The following is a 13,691-nucleotide window of genomic DNA, read 5'->3' as shown; positions in this document are numbered from 1 at the left end:
TCCCGTGTCCATCCGCGTCTCTCTCTTCATTAATTGCAATTCGCAATTTCATTAAATGCGTCTGCAGGAAGTTAACCATGCCCCCGTGTCCGCTGAGCACGACCCCGTGGTGGGCAGTAGAAGCTTTTACCACTTTGTCTTTTCTGCTGACACTTGGGCACGCCCCCGTGTTCGCTGGACACGCCCCGTGTTGAGCTGGGCATGCCCCGTGTTGAGTTGGGCACACCCCGTGTTCCGCTGGGCACAGCCCCATGCTCAGCTGGGCACAACCCCATGCTCAACTTTCTTCTTGTTTTTGCTTTGCGAGATGCTGTCGAGGAGTCGGGCATGCCACGTTTCTTCCTTTTCTTTGTATTTATGTTGGATTTGGCTGCATTTTTGCTTCTTTTGTGATTTTGAGCTCATTTCATCCTGAAAATACAAAAGGAAGACAAAAGCACACTTTTTCCAACATTAGTACTTAAAAAGGGTTAGTTTTATGCCTCATTTGATGTAATTTATATGTTGCATTTTACACACATCAAATACCCCCACACTTGAATCTTTGCTTGCCCTCAAGCAAAACTCTTTAATATGTGGCTTACACTCCCAAATGGAATGGGTAGAAGAGAAGGTTTTGGGCTTGTCTTGAGTGTCGGGAATCCAAGATCTTTATTGGGTTTTATTTTTATACTATTTACAATCCTATTCGTTATGATTTATTTAGAACGTTTCATAAGAGAAATTACTTATTTGGGCATAACATGCCTCTTTAAAATTTCATTTATATACAAGTTCACATACCTCACGGGAGATCACTCAACACTCGGCCGAAGATGTATTTTTGTGAAACACTCGAGACCGGCATGGAACTTACTTCTACCATATGCTTGCCAAGCAATCAATCCTCCTCCTTTTTAACTATACACCTCTGTAAATATCAAGAGGACTTTTGGGGGTGATGAAACAATGGTTAACCGGGCAGGGTTAACTCACTGATCTCGTCAAGAAGGGTTAATCCCTTCCTCTCGAGGATCGCTGGCTGGATCATCGGTGGATTGATCTCCTGCACAAGGAAACAAACCGTGACTCGTAACAAGGAGGATGGGGTGGGGGGTGCTCCTTGTTACCACTCTCTGGCGTGAGAATCAGTAATCTGCTTGGGAAGCAAAGTATGATAGTAGTAGTAGTGAGAGAGTTGTGAAGAGATACCTCAAACCTGGTTTGGGGTTGGTATTTATAGCCGAGGAGTGAAGGAGGAGGATGATGGACAGACTGACAACGTGCTGCACCTTTGCAGGTGTGTCAGGCTTGTCGGGTGTGGAGGTTACGCCACGTCAGTCTGTTACTTACGTAGCCCTGACAGATGACTGTCATTGGTGCTACTTGCACTGTGGTGTCAGTCCCACTTGTTGGGCGTGTAGGATGCGGTGCGAGCCGCATCGCTGCCTGCGGTAACATCTGATGTTACCGCGTCCCTTGCTTGTGATCAAGAAATACGCGAGATGCGGTGCCAGCCGCATCGTCGCCTGTGGTGACTGTTGTTGTTGTCCATCTTCCTTGTAATGATAGAAGTGTTCACTGGACGCGGTGCCAGGCCGCATCGCTGTGAATACTTCCGTTTTCATACACCAGATGTGATGCTATGCCGCATCACTCTACCGCTCTCATATCCCAGGTAAGTCCTCCTCTATCAATGGGCAGTTTGGATTCAACCCTTGTGTCTGTGCGTTCCCGCATGGACATAGGTGGGTTGTTAGCTAGTGGGGGTTTTGATAAGGGTAATGGTCACTCGCGGTCATGCTGACGCGAGATCTGGGACCATACCTGTCACGGCCCTTGGCCCCGGTTTAACCCGGTCCAGAGCCGCGAGGCAGGAAATCCCGTGGTATCTATTTAAATGACAGCGGAAGCTTTCTTAAATAGGATCTTTTTAATAGTAAAACTGCTCGTTTTATATAATATAGGGATAAATCCCATAATTTACAAATAAGGTGATTTCACAGGGAAATCTTTATTTCTCAAAACATGTTTCTTTATTTATTTACATTGAGCCACTTTTCTAAGCTTGTAGTGCTCCACGGCACTTTTTCTTTGCTCACAACAGATCACCTGAAACATGTTTGAAAAAGGTTTTGTCAGCAGGGAAATACTGAGTGAATCATTCATTTTACTAAAATGACACATTTGTTATAATTCACAGTATTAAGAGCGATTATAATGTTTCTGATATCAATCCAACTACCCACAGTATTTGTCACTCGACCATCCATTGGCTAGCCCATTTGTCCAATGGTGTCTGTGACTGTGGTCAGATCACCCCTTGGCCACCCGTTTGTCCAAGTGTGACGGGAAACAAGTAATGTATACAAAACCCCACATACCGGCTGTAATTTGGTGATTACAAAGACTTAATCCCTGTAATTATAACTTTTGAAAATAAATAGGGTTTTGGAAATAATTTGATAAAAAGAGAATGACTCACATTGTGGATTTTACGAGCAGAGTATAAGCCTACTGATTAGCCTCGATTAACCTAATTTAACATAATGCACACACAAACGGGTTAGTAACTAATACAGCAGTTACGACAATTCACGAGATTAAACCCTCACAACGATTAATACGGTGCAATACTGAATAATTCAACGGATTCACGATGAATAACAGAGCATAGTCCGAATTCGAACAGCACTCAAATATTCAAGTCGAAATCACGACGAATAATCAAAGTATAAGCTCAATTTGAGCAGCACTTAAACAATCGTTGGATAGTTATAATCGATCGGACGTTGAATCGTAATAGCGATCGAGTTATTACCCTGATTGCGGCAGCACTTCGTGAATCGTGAGTGTTAATTGTATTGTTTCTGCTATAACTCGTTCTACGTAAAGCAAATTTACGTCGTTTAGTGAGAGTTGTTACATCCTCCCTACCTTAAGAAAAATCTCGTCCTCGAGATTTACTGGAATAGATGAGGATATTTGCGCTTCATTTCTGATTCTAGCTCCCAAGTGTATTCTGGTCCTCTCTTTGAATTCCATTTGACCTTGACCAGCACTAGTCGTTTGTGCTTGAGAAATTTAACTTTTCTATCTTCTATTTGTAGTGGTTTTTCTACAAATTTCAGCTTTTCGTTTACCTCTACATCTTGAAGAGGTACTACCAGGGATTCGTCTGATAAACATTTCTTGAGATTGGATACATGAAATACATCATGTACTCCAGCTAGTTCTTCTGGTAGTTGTAAACGATAAGCTACTGGTCCTATTCGTTGGACTACTGGAAAAGGTCCTACATATCTTGGACTCAGCTTTCCTTTCTTACCGAATCGTACTACTCCTTTCCAAGGAGAAACTTTCAAGAGAACTTTATCTCCGATTTGAAATTCTAATGGCTTGCGACGATTGTCTGCATAGCTCTTCTGACGATCTCGAGCCGTTTTCAGTCTTTCCTTGATCTGTGTTATCTTTTCAGTGGTTTCTTGCACAATCTCAGGACCTGATAATTGACTTTCTTCTATTTCTGCCCAACAAACTGGAGTTCTGCACTTGCGTCCATACAGTGCTTCGAATGGAGCAGTTTCAATGCTTGAATGATAACTATTGTTATAGGAGCATTCAATTAAAGGTAAGTGGCTATCCCAATTACCACCAAAATCTATCACACATGCTCGGAGCATGTCTTCCAAGGTTTGTATCGTCCTTTCACTTTGTCCGTCTGTTTGTGGATGATATGCAGTACTCAAATTTAGTCGGGTTCCCATTGCTTTCTGGAAACTAATCCAGAAATGGGAAGTAAAACGACTATCCCTGTCTGATACAATGGAGAGTGGAACTCCATGTAAGGATACGACTTCGTCTACGTACAACTTTGCTAACCTTTCCATGCTAAAGGTTTCTTTTATGGGTAAGAAATGGGCTGATTTGGTTAATCGATCCACAATTACCCAAATCGCATCATTACCTTTTCTGGTTCTGGGTAACTTAGTAACAAAATCCATTGTTATGAGTTCCCATTTCCATACAGGCATTTCCAATTGTTGTACTAGTCCTAAAGGTTTCTGATGTTCGGCTTTAACTTGTGAACAGGTTAGACACTTAGATACGTATTCGGCTATATCCTTTTTCATTCCTATCCACCAGAAATTCTTCCTTAAATCTTGGTACATCTTATTATTTCCTGGATGTACAGTATACCTAGATTTATGAGCTTCTTCTAAAATCTTATTTCTTAATTCTCCTTGCTTAGGTACCCAAATTCGTTTCTTGTGGAATTTCCAAATTCCATCATTTCCTTGTTCCAATTCTTTTATGTAACCTTTCATTCTTTCAGCATTATCCTTGATTGCTGTTTCCTGAATTTCCTTCAATTGCTCCATTAAATCTATTTGTAGATTTAATCTACGAGCACGGACTCGCTTTTGCTTCTCATGATACTTACGACTTAAGGCATCTGCGACTACGTTCGCCTTTCCTTCGTGATATTGAATATCACAGTCGTAATCACTCAGGATTTCCATCCATCTTCTTTGCCTCATATTTAACTCTTTTTGCCCAAATATGTATCTTAAACTTTTATGGTATGTATAAACAGTAAACTTATTTCCATACAGATAATGTCTCCAAATCTTAAGAGCAAAAATTATGACTCCTAATTCTAAATCATGAGTCGTATAATTCTCTTCATGTTTTTCCAATTGCCTAGAGGCATACGCAATTACCTTTTTGCGTTGCATTAACACACCTCCAAATCCTAACTTTGAGGCATCACAATATACTTCGAAATCTTCTGTTCCTTCGGGTAAGGCTAAAATTGGAGCATTTGTCAATCTGTGCTTTAAAATCTTAAAAGCTTCTTCTTGTCTAGGTCCCCATTCAAACTTAACGGCTTTACAGGTCAACTTAGACAAGGGGACAGCTATCTTAGAGAAATCCTTAATAAATCTTCTGTAGTATACAGCTAAGCCTAGAAAACTTCTAATTTCCATAGCTGTTTGTGGAACCTTCCATTTAGTGATTGCTTCTATTTTAGCAGGATCTACATGAATTCCTTCGTGATTTACCACATGACCTAAGAATTGCACTTCTTGCAGCCAAAATTCACACTTCGAGAATTTGGCATAGAGCTTTTCTTTTCTTAACAAAGTTAAGAGTACATGTAGGTGCTCGCAATGTTCCTTCTGGCTTTTGGAGTAAATAAGTATATCGTCGATGAAAACGATCACAAATTTATCCAAGTATGGTTTACAGATCCTATTCATCATGTCCATGAATGCTGCGGGTGCATTCGTTAATCCAAAGGGCATGACTGTAAACTCATAATGACCATACCTAGTTCTGAAAGCAGTTTTAGGTATGTCCTCCTCTTGTACCTTCAGTTGGTGATATCCAGATCTTAAGTCTATTTTGGAAAAATATCTAGCTCCTTGAAGCTGATCAAAAAGATCATCAATCCTAGGTAATGGGTATTGATTCTTAATTGTAACCTTATTTAATTCTCTATAATCGATACACATTCTCATCGATCCATCTTTCTTTTTTACAAACAACACTGGTGCTCCCCAAGGGGATGAACTAGGTTGTATAAATCCTTTGCTTAGTAATTCGTCTAATTGCTTTTTCAATTCTAGCATTTCGGTGGGTGCTAATCGATAAGGTGCTTTAGCTATTGGTGTAGTACCCGGAATTAAATGAATTCTAAACTCTACCTCTCTATTGGGTGGTAACCCAGGTAACTCTTCTGGAAAAACATCTGGGTACTCTGAGACTACAGGGATGTCCTGAAGTTCCTTACTTTTAGTGTTAATGATTACAGAAATCATATACACCATTTCTTGTTTTCTCGAATAGCTAGCCAATTTCATTACTGAGATGAATTTTAGTGGCTTTCGAGGTCTATCTCCTGTAATCAAAATCACCTCTCCTGTGGGGGTACGAATTTCTACGGAATTCTTATCACATAGGATTCGAGCATGGTTGGCTACTAACCAATCCATTCCTAATACCACATCGAATCCGGCTAATTTCATAGGTAACCGATTTGTAGAAAACTTATGGCCTAATAGTTCTATTTTTCCTTCTTGCAAAACTTTATTTATGTTAACAGAATTCCCTTCTGCGGTTTCGACTGTAAAGATCTGCCTAAGGGTGGTTAATGGTAAATTAAGAGCTTGGCAGAATGAAGTATTAATAAAACTTTGGTTTGCACCAGAGTCAAATAATACTTTTGCAAACACGTCGTGAACTAGGAACGTACCGGCTATCACATCTGGGATGAGTTCAGCTTCTTGAGTGGTTAATTGAAATGCTCGGGCATTCTTCTTGGTTATTCCGTCGGCCGTTTTAGCTTTATTGTCTGCTGGTTTGGCTAACTTAGGACATTCAGATTGGAAATGTCCCGTTTCTCTACAGTTATAACAGATTCTTGTTTTCCTTCTGGAGTCTTCTTCACGATGTCCTCTTACCTTGCAAAAGTTGCAGATTATATTGCATTGTCCATAGTGTTTCTTCTTGCAATTTCTGCAGAAAGGAGGTGATGAGGATTGCCCTGTTCCTCTTTTCTTAGTATTACCCACACGAAATCCTTGGGTAATCTTCTGAGCCAATTCCTTCTTTCGATCTTCTTCTCTTGTGCGTACCAGTTCATCGGTTAAGGTATTAGCTAACTCCACAGCATCGTCAATAGTGCGTGGTCTCGTAGCTTTAACGATGTTACGGATTTCTCCGATTAATCCCCAAATATAACGGGAAATGAGTACCGGTTCCGGCGAAGCTAGGGTAGGTACCACTCTCGCATATTCGAAGAATGTCGAAGTATATCCCCAACAATCTACGCCTATCATACGATGATTCAGGAACTTGTTTGCCATTTGTTCCTTTTCGTATTCGGGACAGAATTTTCTTTCTACAAGACTCTTAAATTCTTCCCAGTTCATCGCATAGGCTATCCTTCTTCCTTTCGCTTGTAATACAGTGTTCCACCATTCCAGCGCCTCTTCTTTGAATAAATTTGAAGCATACATGACCTGATCTTTTTCGGCACAGTTACTTATTGCAATTACTGCTTCGGTTTTCTCTAACCAACGCAGTGTTGCAGTTGCCCCTTCATTACCTGCAAATTCTGCTGGTTTACAGGCAAGAAATTCTTTGTAAGTGCAACCAGGCGTTGCAGCTTTCATTTTCTTAGGAGGTGGAGCCTGTCGTGGATTGTTATTGTCATGATTGCTGCCTCCATTTACACTATGACTAAAATTGTCTTCCTGGGTACGTTTACTATGAATGATTTGTTGCGGTTCAACAGGTTTCTGAGCAGCAGCCATGATTGCAGGAATAGCATTAGCTATCCCTTGAGTGATGATATTTTCAATATCTTTTCTAGTCATGTATTGGTTTTCCTGATTTTGCTCGGATTGATTCTCTTCATTAACTGGTTCATTACTAGCGTTTTCCATCTGATAATTAGTATAAGTGTAATTTATTAGTATCAAATAATTGCTAGTTAGATATAACAAGGCAATTACACATAAACACATAAAACCTTACAACACATATCTATAACCAAAATTGTCGATTTTCTCGACTTCTACTTTGTTTGATAGATTATATAGGCGTCAATACACACTATCTATCTTACAGTGTTTTATTTCCCATTTTACAGAGTTAGATTTCACTATTACTATTATTATACAGACAGACTTTCCAACCCCACTATTCTTTGATCAACTGGCAGTTCAGTAGTGACGCTCCCTCTCGTCGTACTTCCAGGAGATTTGTTCCCCTATTTCCCGGATCCTATTCCCTGTACCTATCAGTTCTTCACCAAACTGATGAAGTTCGGCCAGGTTTTCATAGCTCATTGGCGGGTTGGGGATAGGTTCTGGATCAAATTGAGGAAGTAAAGTATAGGGACTATTGATCATATTTTGGAATTGCCAGTCATTTGTCCACCACTCTTCCATTTGGCCTAAAGGTCGTGTGTGGATTAGTGGGTCTGGAATAGCTGGTTCTAAGTTTATTGGGAATTGAGTTGTGGCAGGGTAAGAGTAGAGATTATTGTTGATAGGTTCTATGACATCACAATTTGCCAGTAGACGGTCTATTTCGTCTTGAAATGTGATCTCTTCAGATTGCCTAGAGCTCTCTCCGATCTCTATTCCCTTTTGCTTAGTATCTACCTTTATTTCTATTTCTGCTTATTTGGAACTCTCTCCGGTCTCTATTTCTTTTCCTTTATTCACGGGATTTTCTATTTTAGGAAGTCTCCTAGTTGTGGGTTTTCTCCTGCGCACTTTCCTCCATCCTACATATCGTCTTCTCTTTTTAGGTTTTGCTTTTTCCAGCGGTGGAGCTTGGAATTCCAGGGGTTCCTCTATGTCAGCAATATAACCAGTAAAATCGTGAGAGACTTCAATTGGTAGTGGGTAGAGGTTGAGATTCTGAAATGCTTCCGATATCTCATTCATGTTGTGCAGCATATATGCAAAATGCACAAAATGCCAAGTTAAAACTTTGGAACAAAGTTTAACAAATAAACATTGAAGTTTTATTGCATACCAATTTGTACAAAGGTAGATCAGGAAAGAGAACACACTAGGATTTGATTTATTTATTTACGGAGTAGTAATTTTCTACTAGATCAGGCCTATTGATATTTTAAAGGTTTGCATTTTCTGCTACGGTAGCTAGCATATAAAGATTTGCCCATTTTTCACCTAATTCGTCCTCCCAAGGTGGACTAGTAACAAATTCCTGGATTTCCGGATTAAACCTCACTTTCTTGGCTTGGGGTTTCTTTATTTTCTCCTGACCCTTCCTAAGAATTGAATTTCTTTTCTCTGGGGTAAGAGGATTTTCATAATTTGCTTTACGGATAAAAATTCCTTCTTCCATATTTGCTGAGTTTTTGGAGGAAGAGGTTCCTTTTTCTATGGATGCAGTATCTAATTTGTGGTAGATAGCAGATAATCTTTGTTTACCCATACTGTAACTTAACAAATATATCAGTTAATAAAACACATATTCACAGAATGGTAATTGAAATTCCTAAGTATTTTTCAATTACTTTAATAGGCTAAAATCGATAGTAAGCTTAAATCAGTGAGCTTAAATCAGTAAGCTTAAAACAATGGCTCTGATACCACCTTTTCCTGTCACGGCCCTTGGCCCCGGTTTAACCCGGTCCAGAGCCGCGAGGCAGGAAATCCCGTGGTATCTATTTAAATGACAGCGGAAGCTTTCTTAAATAGGATCTTTTTAATAGTAAAACTGCTCGTTTTATATAATATAGGGATAAATCCCATAATTTACAAATAAGGTGATTTCACAGGGAAATCTTTATTTCTCAAAACATGTTTCTTTATTTATTTACATTGAGCCACTTTTCTAAGCTTGTAGTGCTCCACGGCACTTTTTCTTTGCTCACAACAGATCACCTGAAACATGTTTGAATAAGGTTTTGTCAGCAGGGAAATACTAAGTGAATCATTCATTTTACTAAAACGACACATTTGTTATAATTCACAGTATTAAGAGCGATTATAATGTTTCTGATATCAATCCAACTACCCACAGTATTTGTCACTCGACCATCCATTGGCTAGCCCATTTGTCCAATGGTGTCTGTGACTGTGGTCAGATCACCCCTTGGCCACCCGTTTGTCCAAGTGTGACGGGAAACAAGTAATGTATACAAAACCCCACATACCGGCTGTAATTTGGTGATTACAAAGACTTAATCCCTGTAATTATAACTTTTGAAAATAAATAGGGTTTTGGAAATAATTTGATAAAAAGAGAATGACTCACATTGTGGATTTTACGAGCAGAGTATAAGCCTACTGATTAGCCTCGATTAACCTAATTTAACATAATGCACACACAAACGGGTTAGTAACTAATACAGCAGTTACGACAATTCACGAGATTAAACCCTCACAACGATTAATACGGTGCAATACTGAATAATTCAACGGATTCACGACGAATAACAGAGCATAGTCCGAATTCGAACAACACTCAAATATTCAAGTCGAAATCACGACGAATAATCAAAGTATAAGCTCAATTTGAGCAGCACTTAAACAATTGTTGGATAGTTATAATCGGTCGGACGTTGAATCGTAATAGCGATCGAGTTATTACCCTGATTGCGGCAGCACTTCGTGAATCGTGTGTGTTAATTGTATTGTTTCTGCTATAACTCGTTCTACGTAAAGCAAATTTACGTCGTTTCAAAGACAGAATGCAAGTGCCAATGTCGGCTATTTATACTGATTTTTGGACACGCTTACGGACCGTAAGCCACTTCCCTTACGGTCCGTAAGGGAAGCAGTCTAGTTATAGGGTAGCCAGGTCTGGGACTAGCTATGTTGAGTTGACAGTTTAGAATTTTCGAATTTTGACAGAGAGAATTGTTGATAATCGTCACTAGGATTTTACCCCCCCCCCCCCCCCGAGTTTTAGGGGCCCTGATCCTGATTCCAATTGTTCTGGAAATTTTAGGGTTTGTGCAGAATCACTCGGGTTTCTCAATTAGGGCTTCCTTATTGGATAATTATCATCCTAATTATTAATTTTAGTGAGAGTTGTTACAATACCCCTTCAGGGGGGAAGGGTTAGGCTTGGGTTAAAGGTAGGTGGTTGGGTTAGTGGTTAGTAAAAAAGGGCGAAAGGCGTAAAAAGCGTCGGTTTTCGTAATACTTTTTTTTTTACTTTTTATTTTAATGAAGCAATTTTTCAAACAAAGTTCTTTTTGATAACCTTGTTTGTTTATTTCTTTTGGCTTCATTATCATCATCATTTTTTTTTTTTGATAAGGAAGTCATAAGAAAAATCGCGCTTTGTTACTAAAATAAAGGGTTTAAAATGAAAAAAGGGGTTTGGTGGGAAAAAGGGTGTTTGTTTTGGGTTAAGAAATGAAAAGGTTTAGGCTCAAAGGAGTTAATTAGGGGGATTTTGGGTAGGTGGTAAAAAAAATAATAATGGTGTTGAAATAAAAAAGGGTTAGTCCTAATGCCTCCATCATTTACTTACTCGGGTTTAAGTTGGTAAGGACCGGGAATGCATTGTCGTGGCAAGTTCTAGAGTCGTATGAACCAAGCGGCTATTCACACAAGAAACGAAAAATGAGCTTTTAGTGTAAAGATATGTATTTGTATGCTCAATAAAGGCTCAAAACTCACTTTTGTGGGAATGGGTTTTTATGTGATCAAGTATATATAATCAAATTTTAACTAAGCTTGTCATGTCGTTTCATAATTTTCTTATGTTGGTTCCTTTTATCACGACGCTATCGGTTGTTAACTTGTAAAAATATAACCTTGTTAGAACTTGAATTTCCCAACTTAAACTTAGACAAGTAAAAAAAAATGAAAATCTTTTTGAAAAAGAAATTGGGGTGATTAGCGGTTCCAATAGAGTTTTGTGTAAGGCTTATTAATTAGGACTTGCAAGATTCAAAGTTTTAGCATCCCCCCCCCCACACTTAAATTACACATTGTCCTCAATGTGTCCCAAAAATAAGTTTTTCGGTTGATTAAAATGTGTAAAAGTGGGCTAAAAACAAGATTTTATGTTACAGGGTAGCTGAACACGGGGTGGTGTTGGCTGAGCACGGCCCCGTGTCCAGACTGCCAGTACCAAAAGTAAACAGAAGGCTGGGCACGGGGGCGTGTTCAGTGAGCACGGCCCCGTGTCCAGTTACCTGAACTGGGCATTTTCTGCAGAACCTTGGGCACGGGGCGTGTTGGGTGAGCACGACCCCGTGCTGAACTTGCTGTAATGAAGAAAAATTGTCGGGAGGCTCTGTTTTTATGCATGGGGTGTGGGTTCAAGCTTCCCTTAGTAACCTCCACCATTTCGAGTGTGTTTTATTTCTGAAAAGTAAAACTAAACTAGAAAACATAAAAGTTAACCTAAACTAAAACTAAGGATAGTTCCGCGGAATGCCTCTGTGGTGCGCCACGTTTATAAGGGTCCTTGGCTAGACCCTCCTTATCGGGTGGTTCTGGCTCATCTTCAATTAGGGGGTCGTCATTTCCGATTGGATATTTCATTGATCGTTCAAGATCGACACATCTTTTGAAGGCCCCTAAATGAATGGATAGATTATTGTACTTCCGGTTTTTCAAAGCTTCGTGTGTTTTTACAAAAGGTCGTCCCAACACTAGAGGAGCGTCATCAAGGATGACAAAGTCTGTTGGGATTACCATTTGATTTGTTTGGACCAAGACATCCTCAACTATACCGATTGATTTTATTATTTTCCGATTAGATAGAAAAATGGGTATTTGAAGTGGAGAAAAATCACTAATACTTAATTTTTCGAAAATGTAATTAGGCATTATGTTAACACAATGATCTTTATCAATCGTGATATTACTAATAAATGAATTTTGAAAAAAACATCGAACCAGTGTAATGTTGATTTCAAAAGGGTCTTCTTTTATTAGTGAAGTTTGATCATTAGTTAACCTAATACTTACCATTTCGTCAATTTTAGTGCTAGTGTTTAACTCTTTTAAAAACTTAGTATGAGTGGGTACTAAACAATGATTTTCAAAAGAAGGTGACAAGAGATTAATTTCTTCAAAATTATACTCTTCTTGGATTTTAACGCTATTGTCCTCACCTTTTTCGTTGTTTAACTCATGTGTCGGTTTTTCACTTATTTGTTCTTCCATTTTTAACTCTTCAACTATCGTTCTTTTATTTAATTCTTCTCTTGCGCGGGACTCCTCTTCCCTTGCGCGAGATTCTTTTATGTATCGCTCGATAGTTTTAAGTTTTTCTATTATCCTATCGGCTACTTCGGTGATAGAGAAAGGATCGGGATTCTCAAAGCTTGAATCCGGTTGTTTGATCCTTGGTTCCTCATAGTACTCATATGAAGTAGATGGTTCATACTATTGTTCTTCATTGTAAGTATATGATGGATAAGGGTCGTAATTTTGTGCTTCATGGTACTCATATGAGGTGGGTTGTTCATGCCATGGTTCCTCATAATAAGAGTATGAAGGCGGTGGCTCATATCTCGACTCCTCAAAGTATGAGTATGAAGGTACATACCTTGGTTCATCAAAATATGAGTATGAGGGAGAAGGTTCATACCTTTGGTCTTCATAGGATGTGTATGAAGTCGATGGCTCGTACCTGGGCTCCTCATAATAGTTGTATGAATTGGATGGTTGAAATAAGTTACAAGATTGTACCGAGTGCGGGTTACCACAATTAGTGTAATAGTCTCTCATGTAATCATCCTCCTCATAGGTGTAGTTGTAACCTCCTGAGTATTGATCCATAGGGATCACTCAACAGACCACAACTGAGTCTCGGGACCAGAAAACAAAAATAAAGACGGAAACAAAGGCTGGACACGGCCCCGTGTTCAGGGTCTGTATCTGGGCGTTTTAATAAAAGTTACTGGTCTCGTTGAGCACGGGGGCGTGTCCAGTGAGCACGACCCCGTGTTCAGACTCTGTATCTGGGTGTTTAACTAAAAATATGCAACACGGCCCCGTGTTCAGGCTACTGTAAATGCAAACTAAACTAAAATGCATAAAAATGTGCGCGCGTTTTGAAAAAGTTTTGAAAAACTGATTAGGCCGTCGATTTTAAGCTTTCTTAAAATCCTTGTGTCCCCGGAAACGGCGCCAAAAACTTGATGTGCGTGAAGTGCGTTATGTTTTAGGTATATACTTTAAGCCCTTTTT

The sequence above is a fragment of the Helianthus annuus genome, chromosome 3, assembly GCF_002127325.2.
Source record: "Helianthus annuus cultivar XRQ/B chromosome 3, HanXRQr2.0-SUNRISE, whole genome shotgun sequence".
NCBI lineage: Eukaryota > Viridiplantae > Streptophyta > Magnoliopsida > Asterales > Asteraceae > Helianthus > Helianthus annuus.
This window is presented reverse-complemented; position numbering follows the sequence as displayed.